Source organism: Tachypleus tridentatus, chromosome 13 (genome assembly GCF_004210375.1).
Source record: "Tachypleus tridentatus isolate NWPU-2018 chromosome 13, ASM421037v1, whole genome shotgun sequence".
NCBI classification, from domain to species: domain Eukaryota; kingdom Metazoa; phylum Arthropoda; class Merostomata; order Xiphosura; family Limulidae; genus Tachypleus; species Tachypleus tridentatus.
This window is the reverse complement of record NC_134837.1, coordinates 66,544,852-66,563,988: the sequence shown is the minus strand read 5'-3', so window position 1 is coordinate 66,563,988 and position 19,137 is coordinate 66,544,852. Positions and strand designations below refer to the sequence as shown.

The following is a 19,137-nucleotide window of genomic DNA, read 5'->3' as shown; positions in this document are numbered from 1 at the left end:
CGATTTGCGTAATCGAAGTCAATGTTTTCTGTAACAGACATCCACGCGGTTCATTGAATGTCGGTACAAAATGTCAGATTTCAATGTTCTTTATTCATCGAGGTATGAAAAACACGAGTTTTTCGTATTTTGTGTCCTCAAAAGAAGTGCATTCGTTCAAACTCCCAGATAATTATAATAATACGCAGTTTAACAGTCTAATGATCCAAAGAGTTTCGGTGTTGAATTGGGTCTTATTAGGTTTTGTTCTTGCAGTAACGTGGACCGTAAAAAATGCACGAGTACACGATTTAAATTTTGTACAACTGATGTCAGAAATGGTGTAAAACCAATCACGTGTCCCTGTAGCGCAGTGGATAGCGCGTTGGACTTCTAATCCAAAGGTCCCGGTTCGACCCCGGCAGGGATGATTAAGGAGGTTTATGAGTATCATTTTTAAGAACGATGGTTTTCCGAGAGAATCGGAAACCGTTACAAGTGAAACTGATGGATAATTTAAGAGAACTGCAGTGTAGAAATTGGTAATTGTAACAGCGTTGTGAAAAATCCTTCAATTGTTAAACGTTGATTCACTAATAGTGACGCTGATGCTATTCATTTCCAATTTTACTTCGTCTATGGTCGTTTAACAATATTTTAAATCCGTAATACATACTACGTGTGAGAACACAAAATTATCACAACAATTATACTTCTCCATAAACATAAATAGAAATTTATGACACCATTATGCTCTAGGGATGAATAACATTTATTCAAAATTAATGACCCTTACAGTTGTCAACCACTTGCAACTATTTTATCTCAGTGTTTCAACAGTGGGTAGTTTATTAAAGATAAAAGTTATTGAGATCGAGGTGTTAAAATTTTTTCAAGTACGCTTGCATCGACAGGTAGAAATTTATTTCAAAAGTCTGGTAAAACATGTCTTGAAAAGTCATTTATCACAATTCTAATATTTTGTGCAGTAGTCGACTTTATTTTACTTTTCCAACGTTTATTAATATTTCGATATTCCTTGAAGAGTTTTCCACGACGGTGCATGTGGAATTTCAAAGTTCTTTGGTGAGTATTTTACATGAGAAAACGTGTTCATATATTTTATCTGTAGGAGTATAGAATACGTTGGCTCGTTAGATAGTAAACTGACTGGAGATACGACATCACTATAAATTGACCATTAGTCTAGCTGTATTCTGAGCAGAGGTTGGAGAACTCAGTTTTAGGTCCTTTGCAACTTTCTTTTTTAACATCTATGACGTAGATGAATCATTGGTGAATGGCTTAGTTATAATTACTCACGGTACAAAATAGATGTCGTTTTTTGCTGTGAGTAAGGACTTAAATTATTTAATAAGCTCGATAAATTGACGTCACATAGCTTCTTTCTTAAAAACTTCAAAAGAGTAGGCGTTGGATGTCATAATTTGTATTATAAGTTTCTGGGTAATGAATGATGTAAAAGAAAAAGATGTTGGATATCTCATTAAACAGTGCCCTTCTTCTATCGATATAGTGTGGCGTTGTTAGATGGTAATATAATTGAATTATTAGTTATAACTACAGATACAATAAGTACACGTGTAAAGAATTTAAAATTTTATGTTGTATATTATTGGTTTGGCTAATCATTGCGTTCTTTGTGAGCGGTTGTCTCCTTAACTTTTAAAAGACATTGAGTCACTGAAATGGTTCACACGAGCGCTACATTGATGATACAAAAGCGGAAAGATCCTCTTCAACGAAAAACACGAGTCCAAATGAATATGACTGAGACATTTAAGATTTTATAGGAAAACGATTGGTTCTTTGAATCTTAGATATTTTTCGTATCCATTGTTAACAATGATCGGAAAAGGAAAGATCAATATAACTTTTGGAGGGACAAGAGTCACTCTTTACTAAGTCAGCTTCATATTTGTAAGCGATGTTTGGTTTTTGTAAAAGTTGGCTTTCAGATGGATGAAGATCGCTTGAGGGAAGACTTTACATATATATGCAGAGGACGTGTTTCGAGCTTTTTAGTTTTAATTTAGTGTTTATTAGGGAGTTTGAGATCGCCAGGATAGATCAAGTAGTTCTATTTGACCTTCATTAATGAGCAAGTGTAGCTCATTATGTTAATTTCTAGAAAATTATTGAATACACTTATCAGCCTCTGTTATCTTTGTGAATTAGTAGAACATTCATAACGGTACAGAGAATGAAATAAAGCCACTGTTCACTTTCTGAGAGCCGAGTTTTCCGTCCACGATAACTGATTTCCATACTTTCAACAACCGAGGTGTGTGATTGCGATAACAGAGACTTATCTTTAGAGATATTGAGTTATATCTTTCCAATAACCGCGTTTTTTGCTTTCGAGTTCCGAATTAAGTTTTTTTATAACTTCATTTGTTTATTTTTGTGTTTTCGATATTGGACGTTAGTTTTTAGGATGACAAATTTCTTCGATTTGCAAAATCGAAGTCAATGTTTTCTGTAACAGACATCCACGCGGTTCATTGAATGTCGGTACAAAATGTCAGATTTCTATGTTCTTTATTCATCGAGGTATGAGAAACACGAGTTTTTTCGTATTTTGTGTGCTCAAAAGAAGTGCATTCGTTCAAACTCCCAGATAATTATAATAATACGCAATTTAACAGTCTAATGATCCAAAGAGTTTCGGTGTAAATTGGGTCTTATTAGGTTTTTATTTTTGCAGTAACGTGGATCGTAAAGAAATGCACTGGACACGATTTAATTTTTGTACGCCTGATGTCAGAAATGGTGTAAAAAATAATCACGTGTCCCTGTAGCGCAGTGGATAGCGCGTTGGACTTCTAATCCAAAGGTCCCGGCTTCGACCCCCGTCAGGGATGATTAAGGAGGTTTATGAGTGTCATTTTTAAGAATGATGGTTTTCTGAGAGAATCGGAAACCGTTACAAGTGAAACTGATGGATAATTTAAGAGAACTGCAGTGTAGAAATTGGTAATTGTAACAGCGTTGTGAAAAATCCTTCAATTGTTAAACGTTGATTCACTAATAGTGACGCTGATGCTATTCATTTCCAATTTTACTTCGTCTATGGTCGTTTAACAATATTTTAAATCCGTAATACATACTACGTGTGAGAACACAAAATTATCACAACAATTATACTTCTCCATAAACATAAATAGAAATTTATGACACCATTATGCTCTAGGGATGAATAACATTTATTCAAAATTAATGACCCTTACAGTTGTCAACCACTTGCAACTATTTTTATCTCAGTGTTTCAACAGTGGGTAGTTTATTAAAGATAAAAGTTATTGAGATCGAGGTGTTAAAATTTTTTCAAGTACGCTTGCATCGACAGGTAGAAATTTATTTCAAAAGTCTGGTAAAACATGTCTTGAAAAGTCATTTATCACAATTCTAATATTTTGTGCAGTAGTCGACTTTATTTTACTTTTCCAACGTTTATTAATATTTCGATATTCCTTGAAGAGTTTTCCACGACGGTGCATGTGGAATTTCAAAGTTCTTTGGTGAGTATTTTACATGAGAAAACGTGTTCATATATTTTATCTGTAGGAGTATAGAATACGTTGGCTCGTTAGATAGTAAACTGACTGGAGATACGACATCACTATAAATTGACCATTAGTCTAGCTGTATTCTGAGCAGAGGTTGGAGAACTCAGTTTTAGGTCCTTTGCAACTTTCTTTTTTAACATCTATGACGTAGATGAATCATTGGTGAATGGCTTAGTTATAATTACTCACGGTACAAAATAGATGTCGTTTTTTGCTGTGAGTAAGGACTTAAATTATTTAATAAGCTCGATAAATTGACGTCACATAGCTTCTTTCTTAAAAACTTCAAAAGAGTAGGCGTTGGATGTCATAATTTGTATTATAAGTTTCTGGGTAATGAATGATGTAAAAGAAAAAGATGTTGGATATCTCATTAAACAGTGCCCTTCTTCTATCGATATAGTGTGGCGTTGTTAGATGGTAATATAATTGAATTATTAGTTATAACTACAGATACAATAAGTACACGTGTAAAGAATTTAAAATTTTATGTTGTATATTATTGGTTTGGCTAATCATTGCGTTCTTTGTGAGCGGTTGTCTCCTTAACTTTTAAAAGACATTGAGTCACTGAAATGGTTCACACGAGCGCTACATTGATGATACAAAAGCGGAAAGATCCTCTTCAACGAAAAACACGAGTCCAAATGAATATGACTGAGACATTTAAGATTTTATAGGAAAACGATTGGTTCTTTGAATCTTAGATATTTTTCGTATCCATTGTTGAGAATGATCGGAAAAGGAAAGATCAATATAACTTTTGGAGGGACAAGAGTCACTCTTTACTAAGTCAGCTTCATATTTGTAAGCGATGTTTGGTTTTTGTAAAAGTTGGCTTTCAGATGGATGAAGATCGTTTGAGGGAAGACTTTACATATATATGCAGAGGACGTGTTTCGAGCTTTTAGTTTTAATTTAGTGTTTATTAGGGAGTTTGAGATCGCCAGGATAGATCAAGTAGTTCTATTTGACCTTCATTAATGAGCAAGTGTAGCTCATTATGTTAATTTCTAGAAAATTATTGAATACACTTATTAGCCTCTGTTATCTTTGTGAATTAGTAGAACATTCATAACGGTACAGAGAATGAAATAAAGCCATTGTTCAGTTTCTAAGAGCCGAGTTTTCCGTCCACGATAACTGATTTCCATACTTTCAACAACCGAGGTGTGTGATTGCGATAACAGAGACTTGTCTTTAGAGATATTGAGTTATATCTTTCCAATAACCGCGTTTTTTGCGTTCGAGTTCCGAATTAAGTTTTTTATAACTTCATTTGTTTATTTTTGTGTTTTCGATATTGGACGTTAGTTTTTAGGATGATAAATTTCTTCGATTTGCATAATCAAAGTCAATGTTTTCTGTAACAGACATCCACGCGGTTCATTGAATGTCGGTACAAAATGTCAGATTTCTATGTTCTTTATTCATCGAGGTATGAGAAACACGAGTTTTTTCGTATTTTGTGTGCTCAAAAGAAGTGCATTCGTTCAAACTCCCAGATAATTATAATAATACGCAATTTAACAGTCTAATGATCCAAAGAGTTTCGGTGTAAATTGGGTCTTATTAGGTTTTTATTTTTGCAGTAACGTGGATCGTAAAGAAATGCACTGGACACGATTTAATTTTTGTACGCCTGATGTCAGAAATGGTGTAAAAAATAATCACGTGTCCCTGTAGCGCAGTGGATAGCGCGTTGGACTTCTAATCCGAAGGTGCCGGCTTCGACCCCCGTCAGGGATGATTAAGGAGGTTTATGAGTATCATTCCGAGGGAATCGGAAACATTAGAAGTGAAACTGATGGATAATTTAAGAGAACTGCAGTGTAGAATTCGGTAATTGTAACAGCGTTGTGAAAAATCCTTCAATTGTTAAACGTTGATTCACTAAAAGTGACGCTGATGCTATTCATTTCCAATTATACTTCGTCTATGGTCGTTTAACAATATTTTAAATCCGTAATACATACTACGTGTGAGAGCAACTATTTTGATGTCAGTGTTTCAACAGTGGTTAGTTTATTAAAGATAAAAGTTATTTAGATCGAGGTGTTAAAATTTTTCCAAGTACGCTTGCATCGAAAGGTAGAAATTTATTTCAAAAGTCTGGTAAAACATGTTTTGAAAAGTCATTTATCACAATTCTAATATTTTGTGCAGTAGTCGACTTTATTTTACTTTACAACTACGCGATTCATTTAGTGTGGGTGCCAAATGTCAGATTTCAATGTTCTTTATTCATCGAGGTATGAGAAACACGTGGCTTTCGTATTATTTGTGCTGAAAACAAGTGCATTCGTTCAAACTCGCAGATAATTATAATAATACCCAGGTGAACACTCTCATGATCATCTTAGGTTTTGTTGCTAATCTGAAGTTTATTAGTGTTTTTCTTTCTTTTTACTGTATTGTGGGTCAGAAAGAGATCCACAGAGACATCATTTAATATTCGTACTCGAAATATGAAAAACAGTTTGAAATTATAATTATATATTCCTAAAGCAAAGTGGATCGCGCGAGAGACTTGTTGTTTCGTATGTCCAGCAGGGAATATTTTGGAAGTGTTATTGTTTTTTTTTGAAGAATTATAGTCTTTTATTTTTTAAAAAAAAGCAAAAGAAGACACGTTGAATATCATAATTTTTATTGAATCAATGTAGTGGTTTTATCAGCTGTAATAATTGAATATTTAGTTGTATCTATGGATATAATGAATATATCTCCAAAGAGTTTAAAATTTCATATTGTAGTATCTTTGTTGCATCTTATTTTTCCTTATCAAATGTTGATTACAAAAGGACAAGGGGAAATAAATATAAATTTCATGACGGAAGGAATGAATTAACTAGGAATATAAATATTTTGAAATCATGTAACGCCAGACTTCGAGATTAGATCCTGGCGTTCTACACGGTTCAATATTTCGCGAAGGTTAAACAAAAAGGGAAACTTAAAACAATAATGTAAAGTGTAATGTAAAAATATAAAATATAACAATGTAAAGTAAATTATAAATATATGAAATATGACAATCTAGTGTAAAACTTATAAATATGAAATATATTACAATATAAGTAAACGGTAAAAATATAAAATATGACATTGTAAAGTAAAATATGAAAATATGAAATATAACAATGTAAAGTAAAACTTAAAAACATAAAGTATGTCAATGTAAAATAAAATGTAAAAATATGAAATATAACAATGTAAAGTAAAGTGTAAACATATGAAGTATAACAATGTAAAGTAAAATGTAAAAATATAACATATAACAATGTAAATTAAAATGTAAAAATATAAAATATAAGGATATAAAGTAAAATGTAAAATTGTGAAATATTAAAATATGGAGGAAAATAATAAAATATAAAATATATCAATGTAAAGTAATATGTAAAAATATGAAATATAACAATGTAAATTAAAATTTATAAATATGAAATAGAATAATCTAATGTAAAATTTAATAATATAAATTATAACAATGTAAAGTAAAACTTACAAATGTAAAATATTATTATGTAAAGTAACATGTAAAAATATAAAATATAATAATGTAAAATAATGTATTAAAACATGAAATATAACAATATGAAGCAAAATTTAATGGAATACATGTAATGTGGTGTAAGAAAGACTTTAATGATATTTCAACATATCCAATGCCTTCAATATATACTTGTATTTTTACATAAACGATTCAATTTTTTTTTTTTTTTACAGAACATGACGTTAAGTATATAGCTTTCTTCATCCAGACATTTCAGCTGATTCATCCTTACAGTGCATGCTAAAAACATGATTCTATTTTGTATCTGGCATATATGGGTTTGTGGCTCACGAGGGACTGTGTCACAGATGTTTTGTTTACTCACGCGATTAGGTTGGGCTATGACCGTGACCTAATATGAAGCAATGCAGCCTCACCAACGAACAGTTTCCGATGAAAAGACTGAAACGTTTTCTAAACGGTCTATTTTGACAACAGGAAGCTTTTTTCTGGTTTTCATGAGATGAGAGTATGAAACCGGAACCAACACTGGCTTGTGAATACAGAGCATTTATTAAAGCAATTATTAACTATGTTGAACTTTGTTTAGCTTGTGTTAAATCTGGTATACCTTGGTTCTGACACTTGGGTTAAGTAAACGTTCTGAAACTTCAGGGCCAATGACATTTTGAAATCAGGATACTTCGCCTCTTCACATAAAACTTAATGTTTTATATGTCAGTCAATTTAAAATTATCAAGTCACAGTACTGCTTGTACGAGCTGCTGTTTTATTGCTGATTTAGGTAGTCAAGAAAGTAGTCACGTGACCATTGACTGTAGGCCTAAGTCTCAGAGAATTGTTAAAGTTATTATTTAACATGTTCCAATAGTGTCATTATAATGGGTCACGTGATGGCAAATATAATCGCTACACTTCAGATTACTACCCGTCTTTTAGTCGTCTCAATGCACTAAACCTCTGTCGTTGAACATGGTTACTTTCCTTTCGCCATAAAGAGAACTGAAGTTTAATTTAACTATATCTTTCCATTCATCCGCTACTATAAACAATAGTATTTTTATTTCACTTCCAGTTTATCGTATAATTTTTATATTCTGACTTGAAACAGACACACTTTATGCCACACAATGACTATGAACCACACTAAATGTGATCCCTGATTTGGAGGAGACATTCCATATGATCCCTTGTCACTATTTGTACATTCAGTGTAAACTTTAGTAATTTCGATTATTATGGGTACTTGCGGTCAGAGAAATATCATTCGGAGAGTTTTCTCATATAGATCTTCTGAAAATAACCCTCGTTTCTTTTGTTTATTCGTATGAAATTAGTGTTAAGTTATACGTCGCATCCTCTCGTTTTCTAGCGCAATTTTTATATATATATACGGTCTCATTATTGTTTCTTATAAACGAACAACCTGCAGGTAGATAGAAGATATTAAGGGCGAATCTGTTGTACTAGCAACAAAACAAGATAGGATCAGAAAAATTAATCTGATTATTTTAATAAAACCTTTAAATAAGAATGTTTGACGTTCATGAGGTTTAACTAATGCCACTTTGTATCACATATTAAACTTTCTAATGTTCGAAATGAGACACTTTAATCCTTGAAATAGAACCTGCATGCACCATTTATTTTTAGTTAAAAACAAGTTGTTAAAGTTCATGCCCCAAGACCCCTACACGGAAATGACTGCAGTCATACCTTTTGCATGAAATTACACATAAACACAGAATGTCCGAACCACCAGGTCATGCCACCAAACGCTACATACAGTAAATGCACCAACCACATGTTAGGACATTAGACCACAGAAAATATCAACGTTGCACTTTATTGTATCTTCATATCTATAGAAAATGAACAAAGTAGAAGTGTTAGTAAATAAATGATTCAAACCCAAGGAAGTTTCATAAACATGTACAATTCCTCAGTTTCTGGGAAACAACATCTAGGTAATACCCACAAGGTTAAAATTTGTATAAAGTCTGTAAATGACTCCAGTTCGCAGAGTGTTCAATGAGCCATATACTAAAATATCATGTGAAAAAGAGCGTCTATTCGAAACGTTCTGCCATGAGAAGTAGGATGTCTATTCGAAACGTTCTGTTATATGATTTTATGTTTCCACTCATGCTGAATTCGTATAGTGAAATGTTAACTCTAAATTCGCGAACCAATCCTGCAAAGGTTGTCATCAGTTTATCCACATGATAGGATCCAAAAATGCTAAATTTTATAAATCATTTTTTAACGTTTTACCGATTACAGTTGGATCTAAAGAACTTAAACGTGGGAAACAAATTCAAGCCGGTTTTGATAGATTTTTCCAAACTGGTTTCCCAAGATGGTCTATTCTGACGAGGGTCAATTGGTACTTTTACATTTCAGCTCAAACACTAATCAGAAGTATTTGTGATAATACTAACAGACATATCTCTTTAGTAAAGGGAACAACGAATAGGTTTGAAAGTAAACTAGTAATCGACACCAGCAATTAGTTCATATAAATTGGTGGAAGAAGCTAATCAGTTATTGCTTATTCTGGTTCTTTTCAAATTAACCACTATAGTTTTCACTTATGAATGTCACTTTATCAATCAATTGGAAATCCATCTACCAATATGTCACCAAAACTTATTATTATTATTATTTTATTATTATTTCTGTAAGAACAATCAAAGTTTTATTACTGATTCAGCATCAAGCATTTTAATATTTTAATGTTTTAATATTAAGTTCATTTACCCTGGTTTCCTTTGAAGCCCTTTCTTTCCTTTTATAAGCTAAAACCACCCCATTTCTTGTCGCAGCTCGAAATCTGTGAATTACAACTCTTTGGGAATTTTATCTCGAGTGATTTCCATGTAACAGAAATTTTTCCAGGGCTGATTCGCTCTGTAAGTATTGTGAACTTTTCTGATAACTGTTTTGCTCTGAAACTAGAAAGGACTTCTATGAATCAATTTATTCTCTAACTACAGAAGACTGTTTGATTCTCTAGTTCATTCCATCTTCGGATATTTAAACATTTGATATCCTGGCCATCGTTATTAGCTGTGTAACTGAATTCCGGAGTCTACCCTTTGGTTAACAAGACAGAAACAAGTTCATATAATGTGAGCTTGCCATCTTGACTTTGACTGTGAACAAATTCGATAATGTTTAATCCAGTTGTGTCTGAAAGAAAATCAGCAGAGAGAAAGATCTTTATGGTCATTTAACATTTTCCATTACTTGTAGTGTTTTCATACATCATTCTCGACACGTGTCTTGTTTGTTGCATCACCAAGATCGACACACAGTTTGTCTTGTTTGTTGCATCACCAAGATTGACACACAGTTTGTCTTGTTTGTTACATCACCAAGATTGACACACAGTTTTCTCAGCTTCTACATTTCAGGACTAAAATGGTGTAGTTGTTTCACATATTCCTTTTGTACCATAACTTTTAGCTGTCTTTTCTCTGAATTATGTATCATCTTAAAGTAAGTTATAACAACAGTGGCATATCACTTTAAGGTAAGTTATAACAAGAGTGATACAGTGGAGCGCCGTTATGCCGCGGTATTTGGGGGGTCAATCTGCTTAACCGCGGCTTAAGTGGTCCGCGGCTTAAACCTTTGTGACTGAAACGCCGAAGTCGCCAACAGCTCCGCCGAGGAGCCTCATCCGGGCCATTGCGTGATCATTATATCGAATTATCGAATTAAAAATAATACTTTAATTATTTATCACTTTTTTCACGGATTTACCGTGGATTAACTTTAATGTATGGAGAGGTGTGATTTGGTAACAATGGCAGCCTCCATAAAGCTGACATAGAGAGCAGATAAGGTAGATTAACGGTCGATGTCTATTGTAATATATTTTATTTATTTCCCAAATTAAAGCAAATCCTTTTAAATATCCCCTTGAAGTTATAAAGCCAGGATTAAATTCGTAAGCCACGTTTTACACGTTCTTAAATTAGCGGTGAGCCGCGATAATCCTCGCTCACATCGCTCACAAGACTTGCTACAGCGGCTTAAGCGATTTCGCTGTTTACTGGTCCGCGGCTTAATAGCGCTCCACTGTATATCACTTTAACGTAAGTTATAACAACAGTGAGATATCACTTTAAGGTAAGTTATAAAACGAGTGATATATCACCTTGAGCAAGTTATAACAATAGTGATATATTACCTTGAAACAAGTTATAACAACAGTGATATATTACCTTGAAGTAAGTTATAACAACAGTGGCATATCACATTGAAGTAAGTTATAACAACAGTAACATAACACCTTGAAGTAAGGTGATATATAATCTTGAAGTAAGTTATAACAACAGTAACATAACACCTTGAAGTAAGGTGATATATAATCTTGAAGTAAGTTATAACAACAGTGTAGGACTTTGCAATCTTGGGAGGGTCAGGTACATTTGACCTTTTACTGCCCCAGGTACATGTTGGGTTATTTTAGTAATTATGTGGGGGTTTTTGTTGATGGTGGTCTGAGTGTTTTTTTGTTGTTCAGTTTGGGTTTCAAGTTTCGAATTAAGAATTTCTTTTTCCTTAATATTCGTTCGTTTATTTCGAGTCTATTATTTTGAACGGTTCCATGTTAGGTTTCTCACTTCACAGATGGCTGTGAAATCCAGAGTTATTGGACAGGCTGTTTTGCTGTGTTCCTTAACACTGGTAGTTAGGGTTCGGGTACTTGAACCGATGTAGTTAAACAATACGAGAATATGGAACGAGCTTGAGAAGCGTAAAACTAGTAAAAGAAGTTTTATGCACATAACAGATCAGTTGTATACTCTGATCAAATAGATATAGGAGTTTTATACACGTAATAGATCAGTTGTATACTCTGAACAAATAGATACGGGAGTTTTATACACGTAATAGATCAGTTGTATACTCTGATCAAATAGATACGGGAGTTTTATACACGTAATAAATCAGTTGTATACTCTGAATAAATAGATAGAGGAGTTTTATACACGTAACAGTTCAGTTGTATACTCTGAAAATAGATATGGGAGTTTTATACAAATAGATATGGGAGTTTTATAAACGTAACAGATCAGTTATATGCTCTGAACAAATAAATATATGAGTTTTATGCACGTAACAGATCAATGTATACTCTGATCAAATAGATATAGGAGTTTTATACACGTATCAAAGCAGCTGTATACTCTGATCAAATAGATATAGGAGTTTTATACACGTATCAAAGCAGCTGTATACTCTGATCAAATAGATATAGGAGTTTTATACACGTATCAAAGCAGCTGTATACTCTGATCAAATAGATATAGGAGTTTTATACACGTAACAGAGCAGCTTTGTACTCTAAACAAATAGCAATTGGCAGGGAAATTATCAATGAAAATGTCGAAACCAAATTGTGGGAAACAACTCAGAAACTTAATAAAGATTGAAAAGAAAATACAACAAGTACAGGGTGTTCGGAAAGTCACTGTGCACTTATATATATTTATTAACAGACATGTTTCAATATAGAATACAGGAGGTAAATATGAATGACAATTACACCCTTGTGCAAATTAATTTAAACAAATGGTAATTTTACAATATTTTCAGCATGGCAGCTGGTGTAGGCTTGCTGGACCCACTGATTCCCTTTAATAGTCATTTTTTCACGCAGACGGCGTCATTAGCTGTGTTTTGCAGTACGGTCGATCTATTTTTGGGATATATGACAAAATTTTGAGGAATGTTACGTCATTCGAAATTGCGTTAGAAGGGCAAGGAGACCAATCAAAAAACAAATTATTACCAACTCAATGATAAAAAAACGGTATCAATGGGGTCTGAAATACAAGAATTGAACGCAAGAACAATGGAGGAAGATGTTATTCAGTGACGAGACTCATTTCTTCGTACAGGGTCAAAGAAGTCTGCATGTTCGCAGATCTCCAGGTGAGGAACTTCGAGAATCTCACATCAATCAGTTCATAAAACATCCCTTGAAGAAGATGTTTTGGGCCTTTTTCAACTACTATGGCGTCGGAGGCTTACATATCGTAGAAGGTATGATGCGAGGACCACAGTATATCGAAGTTTTGCAGAGAAGAGTCGTTCTAGAATTGAAAAAGAGATTTCCAGATAGATCTGGCATTTTTCAGCAAGATCTGGCTCCGTGCCACACATCGAAACTTGTGAAGAATTTTATGACTACAACGCGAATAAAAGTGCTGGACTGGCTTGGAAACTTTCCGGACTTAAATCCTATTGAAAATCTTTGGGCGATTTGTAAAGAAAGACTTCGGGGAAAAGACTGTGCTACGAAAGATAAGCTAATTCAGGCCATAATTGAGGTGTGGTACCGCGATCCAAAAATTAGTAAAGATTGCAGTCAACTTGTGGACTCGATGTCAAAGCGGATTAATGATCTTCTGAAAATAAAGGCGGTCATATCATGTATTAATTTGTGAGTAATTTTTGGATTCTCAGAAATAAAACGCAAAAAAATAGAAAAAATAGTAATTTTCCGTCTTGTTTCAATTAATTTGCACAAGGGTGTATAAACAATGTTGAAAGTGACCCCGTTGACATCAATACAGGCCTGAATCCTTCTTATTTTGTTTCTAAACACCACTATCAGTTGCTGGCTTGAAATAGACTGAATGAATGCTGATTACAAAACTGCACAGTGACTTTCTGAACACCCTGTATAATTAAAGAGAAGAACATATGATTGATTGAAAGTGATTGAGTAATATTCTTCTGGATGATGATGATAGGGTGTTATTAAAATGGCTGATGATGGTCGAGCAGTATAAATGGAAAAAGACAGTTATGTAATATAAAACTTATTGAAGATAATAGGGTTATACGGATATGACTGAAGATATTTGAGTAACAATAAACTGATTTAATATGACAAAGTGATATAGGATCAGCCCGATACCGACAAGAGAGAGAGAGAACCAATTAACAACGTCTCAAACTATGATAAACTTGTCATGTGTGAAAAAAGTGAAAAACTTCCTAGAACAATCAGATGTCAGTATACATGTCAAACACATCTAAGTATACTAGACTGCTGCTAATAACAGTGACCGTTTTGAGGAAGTGCTCTTATCATTTAAGTGCATTGTAAAACAGCTTACTAAAATGTTTAAGGTTTACGTAATACACGTGCATTCTGTACTCACTTCGAAAGAAGCTACTTTGCTACCACTTTATTATCTTCAATATTTCATTGGGCTTACATTGTTTGCTACTGCTATATGTACTTAGCTTAGGAAGGAACTCACGTGTTTATTTATTCACAAATGTAGGCTTGTTAGTCTGTAACAAAATAAACAGAAATCTGTTTCTGCCATTGTTGATTGTACGACAGACTGGAAATAGCAGGGTGAACCAGAGTAAGTACCTTGAATATTGCCCTAGCTAACACAATATGTGGCGGAAATTCAGTCGTGCTGTTAATATTCAAACACAAGCTCTTTAACCAGAGGCTCTTGGCGGAAACTGTGGTCAAGGAACCTACGTGGTCCAGGCGCGTGACATGTGGATCATCGTTGCGTGAAACTGCCTATATAAAGCGAATTTAGAAACACATATAAACTTTTCGGAATTGTCTTTTCCACAGTTTGTTCGATAATAATGAAACGTTAGAATTTCAACACCAAGGACATGGAACTGAGTCAATAAGCTAGCGTTCTACGTTTGAGACATATACAATCTATTAGTCCCAAGCTGCTACCACAGGTAAAAACCGTTTTGAAATTACAATATAGTTATAAAATTGACCTGATAAAACAGAGTGAAGATTATAGAATCTGATATTTTCAGGCGGGTACCACAAATAGGAAAGTTTTGAAAATGCGTTCCGCCACTTATATGATTAAACAATCAAAAACGTTTTTACTGTTTGTGATACACAAATGTAAACTCTACAAATTTTTCGGTACTTAAATCACCCTTTTCTTTAAAAAGAAACATTTTCGTTTTATTTTAAACCACTACTCATAACTAATAATTTAGTTCTCTTAATTGTTTTTCAGTTTTGTTTAATAACGACACATACATTATTGTTCAAACAATATCGATACCATTATTTAAACAACCTAGGCATTGTTTAACCACAGTAACGCTAAATAAACGTAAACGTTATCATATCAGTTTTTAAGCCTAGTAAAACCGAGTTAAAGCACTATCACACCAGTGTTTAATCCTAGTAACACTAAGGTAAGTGCTATGACACCAGTTTTAAGCCTAGTAACACCGACTTAAAGCACTATCACACCAGTGTTTAACCCTAGTAACACCGAATTAATGCACTATCGCACCGATGTTTAATTCTAGTAATACCACGTTAAGTAATATTACACCAGTATTTAAGCCTAGTAACACCGAGTTAAAGACTATCACACCAGTGTTTAATCCTAGTAACACCGAGTTAAAGCACTATTACAACAGTTTTAAGCCTAGTAGCACTAAATTAAAGTATTATCACAACAGTATTGGTCACTTCTAGCTTCATCGTTATCAGTACATCTGTTACTACGCTATAACATATATTGTACGCTTCTGATAGTTTTACTGCTTGTCTAACTTTACTTGTATGACTTTATGTACATCTTTACTTATATATTTTAACGTTCTATAAAACAATCATTTTGTTTACAACAGTTGAATCTACTCTATTGTATTTTCAAATTATTCTTATTATCGGCCACTCACTTTTCATAATTACATAAACTTTTATTGTAGAAACAACACTAATATTGGTTCTTCAAACAATATGTTCAAACTACAATGGCATTATTCCTTCAAACTATGTGTTCAGATTAGAATAGCATTAGTTCTTCAAACTATGTGTTGAAACTACACTAACATTAGTTCCTCAGAGAATGTCTAAACTACACCAGCGGTAGTTCCTCAAACAGTATGTCCAAACCACACTAACATTAGTTTTAAAACAACGTATCTAAACTACATTAAAATTAGCGACACGTCGAAAAGAATATTTTAAAAGTATATACTTTAGAAGAATCACAATGAATATTCTGTGAACAATAAGAAAAGAAATATTCACTTTCATGTGAGAAAAATTTGTTTTATTTCCTCCTTTAGTTTAACGATAAACTTTGACCTTATAACGCTCAAATTTGGGGATTAATGACCGCAATGAGGACAGTGAAGCTTTAACCTCAAAAAGGTTATCTCAGAGGTGCCTTTTATGACATCATTTGAGGTTTTCAAATTTTTGCGTAGGAAAAAAATTGTGAGATGAGTGGGAAGAAGAGATTCGTCGATTTTTAGCCATTGAGGTTAAAAACTATTCACTATAGAAGTCTTAAGTAATATACAGATTCAGTCTCTTGGATATTAAACTCATGGAACTAATGTTAGTGTAATCGAAATGTTTTAAGTCTTCCATGAACAACATAAAGATATCTGAATAGCAAAATTTGTGACAGATTTTGTTCAATCAATTAATGGTGATAACAGATAATTAAAATAGATGTATTCATTATCTTAGCTAACTTACATGTTTACATACCTGCAGATATTTTGTAAGTTCGAATAGAAAAACGACTAACAAAATTGAATATATGGTTTTGAGGCGGATTTTAATGAATATCCAATAAAAACATTCAGCATATTTTTCCCCAGAAAGAAAAAGAATTGTATTCCATTTATTTTAGTAATTTTATACCCCTAGATTGAAAAAAAAAGTTGGATTTATCTTTCGGAATCGGCATTTTGTAACCACTTTAGATATTGATACCTGAAGACCTTCAAAGTCAGTATCTTGTAACCAGGTTAAATATTGATACCTAAAGATATCCAGAGTCAGTATCTTGTAACCAGGTTAAATATTGATACCTAAAGATATCCAGAGTCAGTATCTTGTAACCAGGTTAAATATTGATACCTAAATATATCCAGAGTCAGTATGGCTTGTAACCAGGTTAAATATTGATACCTAAAGATATCCAGAGTCAGTATGGCTTGTAACCAGGTTAAATATTGATACCTAAAGACATCCAGAGTTAGTATCTTGTGACCAGGTTAAATATTGATACCTGAAGCTCTTCGGATCCAGTATCTTGTAACCATTTTAAATATTGAAACCTGAAGACCTGCAGAGTCAGTATGGCTTGTAACCAGGTTAAATATTGATACCAATAAAACACAGACCAATGTACTGTCGAAACGTGTACGTGCAGTGTGTTCTCCCCAAAATAAAGCACTCAGTCACGTTTATAAATTATTGTTTGCCAACTTATTATTATTTTATTAGCATAAGATGCTTCCACACTCAAGTACGTTAATGTTACTTATATTTTGTTATAGATGTACTTAAGTCATGAACCCACCAGGCAGAGCCACTATACACTTCTCTCGTCTGGCCGACTACATGAAAACTGCTACTGTTCTCTTGGTAAGTCTCAATGCTTCATATAAAACAGGATAGTTACATGAATGGTTAGATAGGTGGGTAGAAAGATGAATGGTTGGATGAGTGGATATTAGATAGATAGATGAATGTGAGAGTGGATAGAGAGAGAGATAGAAACTGGTTTCGTATACATATATAATGAGCTAAGCATAATCTCTACCCTATAACCCAAACAACTTCCGAAAGAGTAAAACTCAACTCTTCAGTGGCAAGCTAAAAAAGAAAGGTTCGCCTTTCAAAAGCGCTCGGATTATAACAGTCATAAGCTGCTGTAAGTTTGCGTTAAATTCATTTTTTGAACCTACGTGTTTTTCTAACGCTATGAATAATCCTTACATTAGTGACCATCCGATTATTCAATGAAACACGATTTTTCACGAAACGCAAGCTGACCAGAGAAAGAAACAACTTATTAATAAATTTGGAGATGACCTCATCCTTTTCATAGTTTTCTAAATCTTTTAAATGAAGGTTCTTGTTGAGTGAAAAAGACATTAACTCTTAGGATAGTAGAAGAAAACGTTCGTGACTTTCTTTACGAGACATATTTAAAGATGTATCACTTTGTCATTAAGTGTTAATGTCTTGATTGGCATTATAGTACGTAAATAATTAGGCCTACTAATTACCGTTAGTAACTTGATTAAATAGACTAAACTTGCATAATAGCATCAATGATTACTAAACTCAAAACGTGCCAAATATTAGTTGAAATATTAAATCTGTATTATAGAAACTCTGTAGATGTGGTCGTTGGTCCACGACCTAGTTAGCAGATTATGGAACAACCAGCAAACCTAGGATATAGAATCACCAGAAAACATGAATTATAGAATCACTAGCAAACATGGGTTATAAAAGAAGTTGTAGAAAATGGTTATAGAGCAAAGTATAGGTTAAAGAACAAACAGGAAACTTGGATTATAGAAGAACCAGCAAACATAGATTATAGAATAAAGTATACCCCTAGGTTAAAGAACAAACAGGAAACTTGGATTATAGAAGAACCAGAAAACTTAAATTATGGAACAACCAGAGAAATTTAACTTGTAGAATAAAGTATACATAGGTTAAAAACAAGCTGGGAACGTAGTTTATAGAACAAACAGTAATCATGCGTTATCGAAGAATGAGTAAACCTAGGTTATTGAACAAGTAATAAATCTAGATTATAGAACAAGCAGTAGACATAGGTTTTAGAACATAGACATCCTCTGGGATTAAAGTTTTTCAAAGACTTTGGGATGATCTGGTAACTTAGGTCCTTGAGATTCGAATTGGTTATTTTACATTTTTCTTCATTCACTAACTGATGTTACAGAAGGTTATATTACGTTTTGTCTAAGTTTATATCTGGTCTTCTTGGAACAGGAAATCAATGACAGTATGTGAGACAAGCTACGAGTTTTTATGCCCCGATTTCTTTGTTGAAAGCTTTCTAACGGCACAGGTTATCGTGTTCAATAAACACACATACATATATATATATATATTAAATGACAAACTAAATGGATAACAAGCCTTGTTATTTGTCTTTCTTTAGATAATACAATCCATAGCAAACGGTCAAGATTATGAAGGTAAGTAAAGAAATATAAATT

At 33.3% G+C, this 19,137-nt stretch overlaps 3 non-coding genes across 3 annotated transcripts; all 3 read left to right on the top strand.

Moving 5' to 3' along the window:
• The first annotated feature begins 338 nt into the window (after positions 1–338).
• Positions 339–409, top strand: TRNAR-UCU (transfer RNA arginine (anticodon UCU)). The gene has a single exon. It is a non-coding gene; the product is annotated as a tRNA-Arg (tRNA).
• A 2,382-nt stretch (positions 410–2,791) lies between these two features.
• Positions 2,792–2,864, top strand: TRNAR-UCU (transfer RNA arginine (anticodon UCU)). Its single transcript has one exon. It is a non-coding gene; the product is annotated as a tRNA-Arg (tRNA).
• Positions 2,865–5,245: 2,381 nt separating this feature from the next.
• TRNAR-UCU (transfer RNA arginine (anticodon UCU)) lies at positions 5,246–5,318 on the top strand. Its single transcript has one exon. It is a non-coding gene; the product is annotated as a tRNA-Arg (tRNA).
• The last annotated feature ends 13,819 nt before the right edge of the window (positions 5,319–19,137 follow it).